The 17,000-nt window shown below is 41.4% G+C and overlaps 1 protein-coding gene across 1 annotated transcript in view; it reads right to left on the bottom strand.

Moving 5' to 3' along the window:
• LOC133459793 (LHFPL tetraspan subfamily member 7 protein) overlaps nt 1-17,000 on the bottom strand; it is a 141,758-nt gene that overhangs the window by 2,274 nt on the left and 122,484 nt on the right. The gene's annotated exons all lie outside the window — the stretch shown is intronic.

Here is a 17,000-nt window from a genome sequence, read left to right on the forward strand (position 1 = left end):
CATTGAGTATTTAAAAATAAATCCGGATCATAGATAGTTTTAGAGTTCCATCTGTGCAAGAACAGAGATTTTAATGCTCTGTATTGGATTGTATGTAATCTAATGAACAAGATAAGCTCAGATGATCCAAAATAATTCATTTCTCAAAACATCATCCTAACCCCGCAGCTTCACATGCACTTTTGCGGTGATCAGCTTTCTCAGACAGTATCCCCCTACTCCCGTGCTGCCAGTCACCAGCTCAGATCTACAGAGCGAGCCAAGACTCCCACCACAGGCTGCCAAGCAGTTATCGACTGTGCTACGAGCTATCAGAGCGGCTCTTAGTCATTCTGAGTGCCGCTGGGTTTCAGTTACAGCGTCACTGCAGCTTTAGTCTGGCAGGAGCTGCGAGCAAAACTTGACCTTTTGATAATGAGTAACTCTAAAACATCACAACAAACGTGCCTTTTATCACTCCTGATTGATTTTAGGAGATGCTTTCTCTTTTCCTCCTTTCTAAGAGAGCAACTTCATGTTTGCGGAGGAAACGGCATTCATAAATGAGTGACAACACTATAACTCCATGAAGATCACAGACGTGGTTCATGAGGTCAGTAAACAGTTGTAGTAGACGAAGATGTGGAGGTGGAAGGCTTGCAGTGATCCTCAAGGTATAAACGGGAGCTTTAAAAATGAATGTCTGGTATAAAAAAATAAAAAACTGTGAGGAAGCGCGGAGAAAAGGTTTTCTTTCTTCTTTTTTTTAAAATAACAGTCATCTGATGACAGTAGTTTGTCTAGCCTGATGAAGTGTGTGTCTGTGGCGCTTTTTAAGAGCTAAACTTTGTATAACCTGGTTAATGTGGCCTCTGTGAGCCCCCATGTAGTATCTGCAGGGCCCCAACGCTTCAAAGCTCCCTACCTAATGACACTTTAATGGCCATCCATATCAAACTATGCTTTCTGTGTATGTCATTTCTCTCCAACACAAACTTGAATGAGTGTAGGATCGCCAGCACAGCTTAACCCCAGAACAATCAATATGGAAATTAAATCAAAGCAGCGGCTACTAACAAGCAAAGCAGCGCTAGATTTTATCAATCAGGTCAGGATAGTGTGCAGGGCGGTTGTCTTGATCAGATAAGTCAGATTGGGCTGCTTGGATCTCTGTAAACCTTTAACGAGAGGTGAAGGCTAGAAAAATGTTAAAAGCCAAATCAGAGGCAAACTCCAAATAGATAAAATTCTTCAAATCTAAAATGGAAAGGAACTAAATCAAACAAAATTAAACTTCTATTTCACTTCAAAGTCTTCACCAGCATCTTCTTATGCTTCACTTTTGCATCTCAAGAGAAATCTATGTGGAATATAGGACTCCACAATTAATCAAAAAAGTATCACTACTGTGATAATAATGTGTGCGATAGCAGAACTGCAAATGACTGCAAAGACTCTAATATACGGTAGTCCATCTTATTTCCATGTGCCATGAATTATTAAAGTCACGCTTTAATGTCAATAAAATATTTGTCTCATTAGATGTGCCTGACTGCGCTACATGCCCACCCTGACTTAGGTGCTAGTAGAGGAGATGCTTAAAGAAGTTAGATATCTGTTTTATTTTTACACATTTCTCTTCACTGTACTTAAATTGTTCATCAAATGAACAAAATACTGTAACACTACACATCTGAGTTGGTTCCCTGCCCATGTACAGTAGTAGTTGTTGCCAGGTGCAATTTCACTCAGTAATACCAAACAATTGTTGCAATAGTTGCATGATGGGTAACGTAGGCACCATATTAAAAAACAAAACAACTTTTAACAAGGGATTGTGCTCACTCTTTGGTGTCGGTTGTTGTTCAAAAGTTCCTGATTGTATCTTTCACAGGACGGATAAAACAAAACACTGCGGTCTGTGTTGGGTGACAAACCTTCAATTAAGGTCAGGGAAAGTGAGAATAAGCAGCGCTGTTGTCACCGCAGGCTGAACAGGCTTAATTTCAACAGGCTCTTACACGGCTCAGTGGCCTAATCTTAGGAAGAATGGACAGCCTGATGAAAGAGGGTGTCATGACACCCAGATGCCATGCAGGGAGACTGAAGCCTGAACAGGCTCATTGCTTGCACCACCAGGACACCCATTTAACACGGCCAAATGAATGATGAACGCAGGATGCACAGGACAAGAGAGAAAAGTCCGAGTTAATCACCAGGAGAAGAACACTTTACTCAAGCTGTGAGCCAAAACATTCAAACAAGCAATTCACAATTTATCATCGGAACAGGGACAGTGAAAACTACCAGGTGGTGAAAAGGAGAGAAGTAGAAGAGCTATGAGTTCTTCCATCATTTACCACCTGACCTCAGTAGCTGAGAGTTCACCCTCTCATAACCCCCGGCCAGTGGTCTGCATTTGTAAGAGAAGAAGAAAGGGTGGAAAGTCGAGTCTGACCTGAGCTTTGACAACAGAGGGGAATAAAAATGAAAAAGTGTGGAAGAGTGTGCCAGCCCCAATCACATAAGTAACGCTGAGTAGGCTATCACAGCGGGTGCGCAGATGATGAGGCATCGCCTCCAGTTAGCCGGCCAATAATGTGTCTCACTGTTATTGGCAAATGGTCCGCAAAGAGGCAGAGGTGGGAAACGCTTGTTTGAGATGCACGCTCACTAACAGGGAAGGTGGCAAAACACCTTCCCAGATACTCACTGATGCTGTTTTTTTTGTCATATTCCTGAATACCTTTTGTAATATTTCACTGTAGTAAAAACATACAAATGGATCTTGTACTTCATGTCATTTACCGTTTCCTGATCTAAAATCCTTTTATTACTCCTGCTCTATTTCACTTGACTGCCAACTTCTTTGAATGTGCACCTTATTAGCTTTGAAGGGAGCGGAGACTTCAAGCAGAGAGTAAAATATCGATTTGCAAAGCTAAAGCAGCCAGGGGCAACCGAGAGCACCAGGTTTCCTGTGTTTTCACTTTTCCTCTGCTGCGGCCTGTTTCTGTTGTTGTTGTTTTTATTTTATATTCTTATGTGTTTATAGCTTTAAGGCTCTGGATGCCCTAGCGTAGCCCAATCAATAGCAAATCCATGAATGTGCCTGCTACTTTTCTGGTATTATGGGTTTTCATAGATGCATCAATGGCAAAGACGGTGTAAGAGGGAAGCAAAATTAAATAATTCAGTCCGGCAAGCACAGAGCTGGCTTACAAAGACTCGGCGCCGTTTTTACCGATTAAATGAGCTAAATTAGCTCTGAATCTTTTTTCTCAGCGGCGTAGCGAGAAATGGAAAGCTGCTCCCCGACATGGTGAAGCAGGTTCACAGCAGTGAAAATGAGAGAAAAAGATTGAACGGGATTGAGGGGCAGGAAGGTGTGTGATAACCTGGCATCCAAGCGTGACACTGAGTCACTTTCTTCCCAGACCTCTAACACAGAAATCACTGGCTTAGTTGATTACAAAAACCTAGAAAATCAGAGCAGCATTCATGTGCCTTACTTACGAGTGACTGCCTGAGCGCAGCTGCAGAAATCTGAAAGCTATTGTCAAAAATGTCAGAAATCCAATATATTGTTGTCTTGGACTTTCATAGAAAAAGCTATCTAGCTGAGAATTACTAGCCTTTAGCCTCCCTCAAGATCCTACAAATAAAAGTTCAGCTGCATGAGCTTTGCAGCTCCTTCCCATGCAATGTTTAGACCTCTGCTTTGGATCAAACTCAGTGTTGCCTCAGGTGCAGACTGTTGAATTCAGCTCAATAGGAATATGGTGACATTTCTATCGAGGATGCAGCCCTCACTTATTCAAACCTTACTTAATCCGTCTGTTTCCTTCTTTATGCAAAGAGTCAGGTAAAAACGTGTATTTACCACCATCCACATACATAGAGACACGCATGGAGGGTCAGAAGCCACCGCGCGGCGATACGTAGTAAACAGCAGTCAGACACATACATGCGTTAAAAGAAGATGTGCAAAACCACAGGCTTCCTTTGTCTGTTGGGTGTATCCTCGGTGTCACCTCTTACTGCAAAAATAAACTTCTTATCTGGCAGCCATCCAAACAGGAACATCATCTGGAGCGACGTTCGCTTCAAAGACATACTAAAGAGCGTACGCATTAGGCTGTGGCCTTGCATGCCACAAACCTATTTGATGTCACATTACCTTGACTAGCAAAGGCATTTACACAAAGGAGAACGAAGAAAAAACACTCATCCTTCCCTCCGTCAACCCTCGCTCAGGTGTTGCAGGCAAATTCAGAACAACGACAAAATGAGATTAATAAATCTTGATTTGTCAACGCAGGGGTTATTTGTTTGTGCTGTGAGACAGAGTCGTTCGGCAGGAAACGCAGAGCGGAAAAATCCGAGGAATGAGGCTTAAAAAAAACAGTTGCAGGTCCAAAGTCAGAGATCAGGACTACAGCTCTTCTCCAGCTCCCTCCTCTACTTCGTTTTCTCTATTATATTGTCTCTCATTTTTCTATTCAAATGAGCAAGAATCTCCCAGGAATAAAATAGGTGGGCTGTCTCTTCCCATGTAGATAATAATAACCAAGATGTGATCAAGCGAGGTGATGTAAATTGGATGCTGATTTACAGAAACAGCCTGGGGCAGTAAACCCAGACTGTGACCCAGATACGCACACCCTCAGAGTATCTGCACACTTCTGTCTCTGGAAAAGTGTTTACACGTGAAAATATGCTTCTAAATGGATAAGTTAATCGGTGTATGCATGCATTCATTTGATACAGGGATAAACACCTAACAAACAGCTGTACACAAGTGTGGCCTTTTTCAAGGAAATTGCCTGTTTCCTGAACACACACAGCAGTATTTCCATTTTTCTTACAGGAGAATGGCAAAGGGTCTCTCTCTCTCTCGCTCTCTCTCTCTAACGCCATGTGTTTTCCTGACCTAAGTTGTCATGTCTCTGTTTGTTTATGTTTTTGTCCTTTACTCCTTGTGTCAGCTGTGTCCCGGGAGGATGGGCGTGTCCAGTGATCTTGGCTGAGTACCTGCAGCTGATAGGGCTCAGCTTTCATCCTTCGCTAGGTGATTCTAGGTTCAGTACCTGTGGCCAATCTAGTCCTTATCAGACATGTTCTTGAAGATTAACCCCTTCTTTTTTCTGTTTTGTTTTCTGAGAGGATTCCAGTGGTCTCGAATGCCTGTCCTGCCGCTGCTCGGCTCACTGTGCTCACCGTCCATCCAGGCCTTCCTTGTCTTGTGTACATTACCCATCCTCTCCTCTTTATCTCTGGGGGTTGCAACTTGGATAATTACACACTGTTTGATTCTGCTCTGTCGGTCCATCCCGCCCTTTCAGAACATCTGCCTGGTTGAGTTACCTGTCATCCTTCTCAACTCCTCCTGTCGCGTTATACTCCCCCCAATTAAAAACTTCCTGGAGCTCATCTGTTGTTTCAGGGTCCTATTCTGGCTGGTCGTTACATAAGTATGGTGTTATAATAAATTATCATCTTAGATGTGATCTGAGGCTCAAAACATTAAATAAAAACTTGTTGTAGTAGTTTTGGGTGTGTTAAAAATGGGTTTTCGTTTCTTTCTAACTTCAGCTCTCTATCAAAAAGGAAAATGATATTAGCCATGTTCTAAAGGCAGTGCAGAGCCTAAACAGTGATTTATGACTCAGCAGCCAGGATCGAGTGTATTTGGTGCGTCTTAAGAATTTTGCTTTTGTCACCAAGATGTTTCTAAATGTATTTTTGTGTTTTGGTTGGAAAGTTGGCTGACCATGGCTGAGTGGATGACATTTTCTTTTTCTGGACTAACAATGGGGTGAATGCATTTGTTTGTTTGTGACACTTCATGAGGCACCATTTCATGAAAAGGGCCCAGATCAGCACAACATCCGCAGAAGGACAGAACCTGAAAGCCAGAGCTGATCCAACCCTAGAAGATTGAGTCCTAACTGGAAGCAGTAAGGAGAGCTGTGTTGTGTCGGCAGTCAGTGTGCGTTTGGTGTTATTGCACACATTGTAGGCACAGTAAGAATAGCGACCACTTCCACACCTTTGTATGCTGTATTATGGTAGCAAGAAAAATGTATTCATGTCAATGCATCTCACAGAAAAATGTAATCAGGTTCACCGTTCACAAAGACAAGATAGCCTTGATGGGTGGAAGCTACAGTATGTCAACAGTCAAAAGTAACATGATAACAGCTTCAGCTGATGTTTTATCCAGAGGTGAAGAATGGTTTTATTTTACTTTCTTGACAGAAACACTACAATCTTTGTTAATTAACTTTACGTGTCAATATTTTAGTCTCGTCAATATTGACAATAATTTACTTTAACGTACTTTGTACAGATAACGTAAATATACAGTTAGAGACACTACAATCTGTAAAGTCACATCACACTCATGACATGAACATATTATTTACTGAATAGCCCTGCTGTAAACTTTGCTTGTTGTACTGTCTATGTTTATATTCTGTTGGATTCTGGCTCAAACTGGAGACGTTTCAGTACCTTTTTTTTTTTTTCCTTTTGTACACTAATTCTGTTGTTTGGGCTTTGAGTCTGGGCCATTACTGAGTACTAATCCGATTCCAGTCAGGCATCATGTCAGAGGTCCAAATGTTAAGTATAAAGCTGAATGCCTGCTTATATATGTTCAGTTATAGCCTCACAGACAAAGTCCGAGATTTTCTACGACTGACACTGGATGGTCATTTTGGAAATGGCGTGCTACAATTTTTGTCTACTATTGCTTGCTTTTTTTTTTTTTTGCTTGATAGGTTGGCCATTTTACATTTAGTGATGTTTGTGCCACCTTGGGATATTTCAGCCTTGCATCATCAGCATTCCAGTATAAAATAGTGACATATCAACAACATAACGCTAGAGACCCAAGTCAGTCCAACAACATGTTGATTTGTTAAAAATGTGTGTTTCTAACCATAAACAGGAACTGTGCCCATTAATGAGCTGTTAGCACCGCCCACTGGGAAGCCTCCAGGAATTCGGCCAATCAGGAAACACTGTTTAAGACGCGCTTATCCTTGTGATTCTCAGTCTTTGTCTTTCAGAGATATTTAAAAGCTTTGGGATGTTTGTTGGGTGCAAAGCCACTCTAAAAAGGTACCAGAGACCAATATTAGCATGTTATGGATACTTTAAGCCAACCGACAGCAGAGCATGTGAAGTCAGTAATCTCAGTGAAGATCACTAAAAACACTTCTGGAAGAAAAGGAGCTGATATAACACACAGCAATGTGCAGAGAAAACAAAAGATGGCCTGCCATGTCCTCCCCTCTAACACATTTTAATACAATGTAATACATTTTCTTCACTGCTTTGACCCCTTGGTGTGCTTGGAGTGAAGAGTTGTGTTGTGAAAGATGAAAGGGTCTGCGTCGTTGGAGGCTGAACTTTGCCAGAAATGTACCTCCAGGTAGTCGTTGGGGACCTGGCGAAGCATAGGCAGAAACAGCGGGGACTCAGTCTTGATGTGATGAGCCACGCTCTAGACTGCATGCAGCCATGTCGATAATTAAGCCCAGCATGCCTCTGGGAAATAATGCTAATGACAATCCTCCAACTACCAAACATATCTTAAAACATTTGGCTGCAGGTGATCATGAATGGAGCTGCAAGTATTAACTGCCTAATAAATGTGTTTGAAGAGAAAGATTGTGTGTGCGTGTGTGTGCGTGTGTGTGAGAGAGAGAGAAAAAAGGGCAGTGAAAGAAAGAAAACAACTTAAATTCTTTTTTTTTTCTTCCAAGAAAAACTGAGTCGATGCCACTTAGTTGAAAGGGCATTATTAGCTAGACTTCAGCTTTATTCAGAGCACCTTAAAAAAAAAAGAGAAATTCTTAAACATGTAAAACTCCTAAAATACATAAGTAATAAAGAACAGGAAAATTACGCATCACTCAATTTTTGGTCACAACAAAGCGGAGGAACAAAGGCTGCATGCTCCAAACGTCTGCAAAAACCTGTTTGAAGCTATGAGAAAATGACTTCTCAGGCTCCAAGCGTGAGCGACTTGTCAAACAGAAGAGCAAAGCCTTTTTGCTAAAAATAGGTGACCAGTGTCAGTGGAGGCAAAAACCTGGTGACCTTGAGAGATGCACAAAAAGAGATAAAAGGGAATGATTGCATAGAGACAGAGAGAGGGAGAGAGAGAGAAAGAGAAAGAGAGAGAAAGCCAGCGAGGAAATAAAATACAGGAAGTTGAGAGAGATTAGTGAGGCAATAAAAAAAGCTTCTGCTATCTTTAGAGTGTGCACGCCCGCCTGTGTACTGGTCAATCAGAGCCTGTTAATGGGTCTCTTTATCACTGAGTCATTCAGTCAGCTCATTCAGAGGGATCCAGAGGTGGTTCAAGCCCTCCATCGGAAACGGCTACAAGAATGCAATTGTCCTTTTTTAGTCTCAATGGATCTTGGTGATTTTAACTTGCACAAACATTTTGCATCTCGGAGACAGTCTTATAAGGATTGGTTGAAATCTAATAAATCTGTGCAGGTCTGTAGAAAGAAGAAATTGCTGCAGATAACAGAGCAGACACGGAGCGTTAGAGATAAGACCACTAGGAGCTTTAGTCTGAGCACGTATTACGGATACCGTGCTCTCAGCCAATAAAGATATCAAGAAGATGTTTGGTGGTTCCTTTTCCCCCCCCTTTCTGTTGTGTATGAAGGTGCAATAAGAGAATCAATTTCCAGCTGTGGATAAGAAAAGGAAAATTAACAATGAATTAAAGCAATAAAAAGAACAAAAATGCATAAACGAGTAGCCATGTAGTGACAGTCTGCAGACAAAGACCCTGTCGAGGGCTGTGTCTCTGAGCTTCCAGCTCATGATGACCCATCTGAACTCTTGCTGTGAAACTCCATCATTGGAGCAATACAACAATCACACACGAATCTCACATGCTGCATCCAATCTATCATCTTTAATAATTCCATTTCCATATCGTCATCTTCTTTTCAATATGGCAAATTAATTCCCACTTCAGACAAATGGCTCGCCCTTGACTTTCTTATCTGTTATGATGCAACCCCCTCAAAGCCCCCATGGTAGCGTCAGTGTATCACCCGACAAAACCTAATCCCGCTTAGTAAATTGAATTAGGACAGGAGACAGAGTGCCTCAGGTGCATGGATGGGAAAATAAATATTAATATGACAAAAGACAAAGTGGTGTTCGGATTAAAGGCATTAATCAATTATGAAGTGACGATGATGTGTGAGGGAGAAAAAAAAAACCCTGATGCAGCGCTGTTGTGATCGATGTAGACAGCTGTTAAAGGTGACGTCTGTGTGTGCGTGCGTACAGCCGCGTGTCTGGCATTAACCCCCTGATTGTGCTGACAGCCTTTGGCCCCGAGTCTGAGCCCTTAACTATCTCCTGGGTTCAGCCGCTGCCTTGGGACCAAATCAAATGTCAGCGGTGAAAGCCAGAACAACCCGGTGACACTAGTGGCTAAATTGTACATCCAGGTGTGCCACGGAGCAACAACTCACATCTGTGCAACTTAGTGGAGAGAACGATGCAGCCAGACAGATGTCATAATGAATATAAATGCAGCTGAAGTAAAGGGTTCAACTTCATTGACCTCCCAAGAAGGTCACACAAAGCAACAAGAGACAAAACAAAGGGGGCACACAACTAGCACGAGAAATTGCAGAACAATCGTAAAAGAGACATAAAACAAAAAAGGGGCAGGACTGTGGGGGCACAAGGTGTAGAGATGCAAGGGATGTTTGCTTAATTAAACTATGCTCTTTGACATATAAACCCAAGGTACGATAATATTACATGAATATTTTTAAAGCAACAAGACCATCAGTGAACTCTTCTTATTAATTACGAGGTCAATAATTATTGTTGTTCATGTACAAATAGTCACAGAGGGACTGCATCACTCCACACAACTTTGACAAATTGTGATGGGTGTGAAAAAAAAAAATCAAAAAAAATCTAGCACTGGCATGGCAGCACCTGTTTCCAACTGGACTCACAGCAGTCTGGCCAGCACTGATCCATGCTGTACACTCCCGTGTGATTTCTTGCTCTCAGATGTAAGTCGCTTTGGATAAAAGCTTCTGCTAAATGACAGTAGTAGTAGTAGTAGTAATAATAGTAATAATAGGTTAAAACCAAGAATAGCACGGATCAAGGCCGGTGGAATGGATCAATTTACTAACCAAAAATAAGGTGGTAGAATTAATCAAAGCTGAATATGGTAATCCACAACCTGAACAGGCTAAAAATCAGTCCTTCTTTGATGCAGAAAACTTCAGGCAACCAGGAACCAGACAAGCAACGAGCAGGTGGAGTAGTCAGGATCAGGCAGGGTCGAAAAACAACAAGACAATCCAGAGGAAAAACTGCTAGAAGGCTTTGCATGGAGCTAAAACAATCAGACAGAGACCGAGTGGAAGGAGTGGTAATATATCTGGTGAGGGGGCACAGGTGAAGCCTGTTGCACTGATGAGGTGGGAGTGGTAGGCAGGTGATCAGGTGAGGGATCATGACAAAAAATAACCCCTGAATTCCAATCTCCCCCTCACAGACTCACACACTTACAGGCGCACTCCCCCGACCTGTGTAAGGGTTCAGGGCTGTCCCATTCCTAAAGTCGTCAAGTGCGCGGGGGCTCCCAGCAGACATTTTGAGCCCTTACTGCTCACTTACCGTAAGTCTGCATCTCCGCAGACTTTTGGAAAGGGAATTACCCACAGTTCATTGCGTTGTGACATGAAAGGAGGTTACCAGGGAGAATGTAAACAAAACAGGGGGCAGAGGAAAATAATTCATGTGCGACTGCAAGACGAAAGAAGTTCACCTGTAAGTATAAATACATAGCCCACTGGTGATTTAAATTCAGAAAAACTGTTGTCCCGTGATGATTTTTCAACGGCCCTATTATTTCCTTTACAAACAGGGAGCGACCAACAAACGGAGGGAAGAAAACCAAAAAAAGGACAAATGAAGTTTTGGAGTTTCTTCAAGACCAAAGACAAGAAAAGAGACTGAGGGAGCTGGATGAAAAGGAGGAGGAGAGGGAAAAGAAGAGGGATGACCAGTTATCTAAGTCAATTGGCATTTTCGGGAAGATGGTGGACAAAATTTAGTTTTCTTCATCATTTTTTTATTCATAATTTGAGGTTCAATTTCTTTTGTTTTCATTTTATATTAGACAAATCCTCCAGTTGACCTGGTGTTGAATAAACAAGACTTGCTTTTCTTTAATCTGAGTAGGCTACAGTGTTTGAATTAAGATTTCCTATGTTAACAGAAATGTATACATGTAAATACTAGCAAGACAGTTTTAGATCCAACACAAACAAGTCAGGCAGTAATTTGGTTATTCATTTATTTATGACCACAAAATCTAAACAATTTCAGCAAGTTGAACAAAAACGTTGTTCTGAACTGAAATATTTAGCTCAGGTTACCATCAATTTATACACTCTCTTACAAAAATGAAATGACATCATGCTCAAAATGGAAAGTAATCTTAGTTGGTCATAACACAGATGGAATATTTAACTCAGGATACCATCAGTTTACACGCTCTCACAAAAATGAAATTACTCGGCAATTGATCCTGGCATACTGGATGTGCTGGTATGGGTAGATTGAAAGAAATAAACTACATTAACATGGAAATACATATTGCACTATGCGCATATTTAAATTGTGTTATTTGTTGAATTTTATGCTCCTTTATATAGGCTACCACTTTGTTTTCAAACATCCGTAGGATGATCATTCCCAAACTTATAATACCGGTACGTAACATTTTGATCTGACGTGTTTCCGGTTTCTGCTAAGTGCTGTCCCATTCTTATTTCTACCATTTGGAGCCCTCACACCCTCTCACACTTGATCACTTCCAGCTGACGTCACTAAAGTCTGTGAGGGTTCAGGGCTTGAGGGTTTAGGGCGGAGATTGGAATTGAGGGAACCTCAGAGACATAAAATTACATCCAAGAAACAGGAACTACCACAAAGAAGTGCAAACAACTACCTTGCAAAAAGAAGTGTTAAACAAGTAGGGATAAAACCACTGCAAGCATGATGTAAACTTTATGTAAAGTGACATAAAATGTTCACAAAAAATTCCAAAAGATAAACAAAAATGACAAAAAAAACAACAGTAACAAAGAGGTACAACTTCTAAAGAAGTAGAACAACAACAGTGCGCTTTGTTTTTCATTTCATAAAGTCAGATTAACAAAGGTAAAATATAATTTTATATATAAATGTTTAAGATTGTGTATTTTGGATACATTTACACAACTGAAAAAAAAACACATTTTGAAGGCATATTTTTCAATTTGACTAATAGTGCATTTTTCACATATAAGTCAAGTCCCTTTTGATATGATGTACCTTCCCCCTGCAAAGACCACACATGAAAACCAGATGTGGGGAGTTTCCTTGAATAAACACGCCTAAACTGTGTATGAATATAAATGCTGCAGCCATGGCAGCCGCTTGGTAGATCGACCACAAACCCCTGCAGAACAACACAGGTATTAAAAAAGAAAACGCAAAATGCATGAATTCATGAGACAGGAGAAGAAATGGGACACTTATTTTCCATTTGACTGCCACACATTTTTCAAATCGCAGAATGTATTTTAAATGGCCTTTCCACATCCTGGCACTGCAGCACTCACTCAGCACACAGACCGTCCTACGACTCCGCAGGGAAAATACGAGAAGCCCTTTTACGTGTGTGTTCACCTTCGCTGTGTAAAAGAATTTAGCATCCGCGCGCAGCCTTTAAAAGCGTTGCCTTGGCAGTGTGGCGTCTTTAAAATGGAGGCATAAAGAAGATGGATCAGTATGAATGTGATGCGCACAAGCAAGTTGTAGACAAAAGAAAATCCGGCGCTCTGCACCTGACTGCAGCACGGCAACTATTACTGAGCAGCTATTCATCACTAACTGAATGCATGGTGAAACGGTGACTCTTAGCTTATGTTCTCTTAAAAATAACAGTGAATGTCACTGCATATGACTATTGATCCTACTGTTAATATCTATATAACCTTATACAGCTAGAAAGAAAAAGGGTCTGCAAGTTTGCACAAATAATCAGTTAAAAAAGAAATCTTATATTAACTGGGCTAACTGTGCTTATACGATGCTTTAGTGCAATATTAAAGGGTGAATGCAATGTTGAACATGCTTTCTGCTGTGCAGAACCATTTAAACACCTCCTGTTTTGCTTTGGCTCTTGAGCAGGTGGCACGCAGGCTGTAAATATACATCGCGGCTACACAGTATAAAGTACAACCCGTTAATAAGTCTGGACTCGACATGTCGAGCACAGACATCCCTGGATGTAGTTTGCAAATGTTCTAAAAAATAACGTGTGTACCAGTAGCTGTAAATTCTTCAAGAAAAACTCTGACTTTACCAATTGTAAATCCATAAACCACACCTAAATGTAATTAAAATGTAAACTAAATGTAAACAGAGGTGGAAGATTTGCTTGGAAAGTGAGAGATGAAATGATTTTACAGCCTCACAACAGAAAGGAGTCCTGGGTCTCATGCAATGGCCCCAACCTGCGTGATCAGTATTTGACGATGTATTGAATGCTTTATGAAGAGCGGCGGATGCAGCTGAACAGGGGGGGGTGCAGAAACATAATGAATCCCTGCATGAGACACGGGCGCCTGCTGGGCTTCTGCAATGAACTCTGCTCCACCGGGGCTCTCTGACCCACTGGCATTAAGGAAAAATGGAAACCATTACCCCTAGCCGTCACCACGGCGTACCAAGGAGAACCTGGAGCAGGCACAAGCGTGTGTGTACGTGTGTGTTTATTGGAAAGGAACAAGACGCAGCTGAGCCAGAGAGAGCACACAGCAGTGGAGCCCTGCCAGACAGGACTCCTACCCTACTACTGAAATGTGTGGCACAACCATAACAAGCTACAGAGTAGCGCAGGTGTTGGTGTGGGTGGAGTGAGACTCAGCCCAGACATACAACATATCAGACAAGTGAAACACACGTAGATGAGGGGCTTTAGAAAAGACTGGATGGTTGCGTTCAGTCACATTCCAGCAAAAAGCTTCGAAAATTGTCCAGGGATCATAACAGCTTCCTTCGATATGAAAGTGTGTGTGTGTGTGTGTGTGTGTGTGTGTGTGTGTGTGTGTATCTCGGTGCTCCCCTACTAAGCCTGCTCTTGGTTGAATGCATCTTATTAGGAGTGCAATATCTTTGTTTGCTGTGGATTTTTCAACCAAGTAAAGTTACTGTGCTTTTCGGTATTTTGGGTGTGTTTGTTATATCACATTGCTCTGTTGCATCCACAAGCTATTTTTTAAGAAGCGCAGATATGAAAAAATCCCAAGGGGACGAGAACAAAAGACGGACTCTTGTAATAATTCTCTAAGAATGATATTTTGTGGATTGAGAAGAAAAGAAAGAGAAAGAAAAAAAGACAATGTGTCCGTTACAGCAATTGCATCCTCTACTGTTGGCTGGACTCTTAAATTGGAGTGCCACTGGCTGGAGATTATTTGATCTGTAGATCTCTAGGATCAAGCTCATTACACGAGATGGAGCACCATGGTAGTCTGCCACCGATGAACCCTTTAGATTAGATGGGCTTTTTCCTTTGGCTCTGCTTTTCCTTTCACCTTTCCTTTCCCTTCATTACTCTCCCTTTCCTCTGCTTTTCTCTATTATGATTTAAGAGTTGAAAAAAAAATGAAATGAGTAAAAAAGACCAGCGTTGTCCATAGCAGTAGTATATAGTACTATAATCTTGAAAATCATTGGTTTCGAGACAGATGACAATATGAGCTGGTGTGCTGGTGAGCAGGCTTAAACACACCAATCACCCCTGGTCTCAATTTTGCCCTCAGAAAAGTTATTCCTGTCCACACTGTTGAACTGATAGCCCCACCGTGCTGCCCCTGTGAGCCGCCCTTAATGTCGTGCTGTGGTGAAAACGTCCTGGTGAAATATGATGGGTTATGGGAAATGGTAAAAAAAAAAAAACCTTTGTCGAAGGAAGTGAACCGAATCACATACAGACACGATCCGTTGACGTCACAGTTTGAGCTCCGTTGTGAACCCGGGCGGCAAGCGGAGACCGCACAAGACTGAACAAATGTGATTGTTTGTCTGCACACAAATTACTTTGGTAAATTACCATCCCCGCATCCCTCAAGCTAACGGCTAATGCAGCTGGTAGATGGGGCAACGTGCGAGATGAAGTTAGAAAGACACAAACACAAAGGCAGACCTTTTCGCTCCCCATTGTCCCAGCAGGCTTGTTTTCTACCAACACATAATTGAATAGTTAAAATGGCCTTCAGTGCAAGGAAGCGAAGAATTAACTACTTAAAAAGACAATTTAAAACCAACATTCACTTGCAACATTTGCCAAGGAAACTTTTAAAAGGTCAAGATTTTTAAATGGAGTCTTTTTTCAGTTCAGGGACTCTGATCAGAGTTCTGGTCAAGTACTGAGTGAACAAATGTTTTCAATGAAAAAGAGTAGCCGTAGCCATTACTACACTCAAGTAGCATGTAGGGAGCGAGTGAGTAGAGGCTGAGAGATGATGTAAAAAAAGAAACAGTTAATCTAAAACTGAATCTGTCGTATCTGTGACTAATGTTCACCACAGCTGTAAGTGAAGTCTATCATATACAAAGATAATAAGAAGAGGTTTAAAATAAACTTCCCCCACACCTCCTCAAGACCCATTCAACCTTTTTTGGCTTTTCAAAAAGTGAGGCCAGAGACCGAGGGCTAGGGCAGGCTCAGTTGGACGTTAGTGGGAAAGCCAGTGGCGCGGTTCACCCTCACCAGACTCGCTTTGGCTGGAAAAAATTGGCTTTTTGTGGCTTTGGGTGTAATTGAAAAGTCTGAGCCATATGAGTTAGATGTGACAACACACTTAAGCTACTCTCATTCATAACCAGATTTTATTAAACAATCATGTGCCTGATAGACTAAAAGCAATTGTCATAGTAACAGGAAAAAAGGACACCCTGTAAAGAAGAGCTTTAATTAACCTTACTTTGTGTATCATCCAATCTTGCATGGAGGAAAAATGGAGTGTAGGTCTCTTCGTGACTGTAGGGGGTCTGTCTGAATAAAGCCGTGTGGGACATTTACATACAGTGTCTGAATGACTGAATGATGTCACTTTAACAGACTGATGAAATCATTAACGTTACATATGTCATGTTTGAAAAGAGCTTTGTAGACATCTAATGTACCCCAGCATACAAATAGCTTCATTACCTTTGCTACCTTTTTCTGACAGCAATGTTTTCCACTTCCATTGACATTTTAGCACAATTTCTCTGCAGACGCCTCTGAGCAGCAGCCATCATGGAGAAATATGAACTCATAATTCAGAGCAGGTCTAAATCTAGTGGTTTGTCTTACAACAAACAGGTAATATTTACCATGCAGACATGTTCTGTTGAATTATTTGTTGCTGAATGTGTTCATGCTGTCCTGATCTGATTCTAGCGTATCTAACAAGTTGCCATTTTTAATTTTTCCTCTCTTTGATGGAGGAGCTTATGACGCATTTTTGTGCTTGTTGCTTTTGAGCTTTTAACTTGTGCTGTCTGTTGATGGCTTAGCTGCACACATTGTTTAAAGATGGTATAACCTTGGTTGGTATTTATTGCTGCTTCTAAGTCCTGATTGCCCTTTGTAAGTCCATCGTCTGTGGGCGTAGGTAGAAATTATACGAGTTTTTGCAGTAATGATCCACACAAATTGACTTCCAATCGCTTTTATTTCAAAAGTTTCTCACATCCCATACCACAGCATTGCTTCCTGGTATTTTCAATGTCTGTATTAAGTATTTACCACCTTTACAAACACAAACTATACCCTAGGTAGATGCTATTCCACATATATATTTAACAGGGAGCACCAAAATGCTGCATCTCATGGATGAGTCTGTTTTTAAGTGTCTCTCACTTTCTATGCGTCTGTTACATCGTTAATGAGCTCCTCT

This window comes from Cololabis saira, chromosome 14 (assembly GCF_033807715.1).
Source record: "Cololabis saira isolate AMF1-May2022 chromosome 14, fColSai1.1, whole genome shotgun sequence".
NCBI classification, from domain to species: Eukaryota; Metazoa; Chordata; class Actinopteri; order Beloniformes; family Belonidae; genus Cololabis; species Cololabis saira.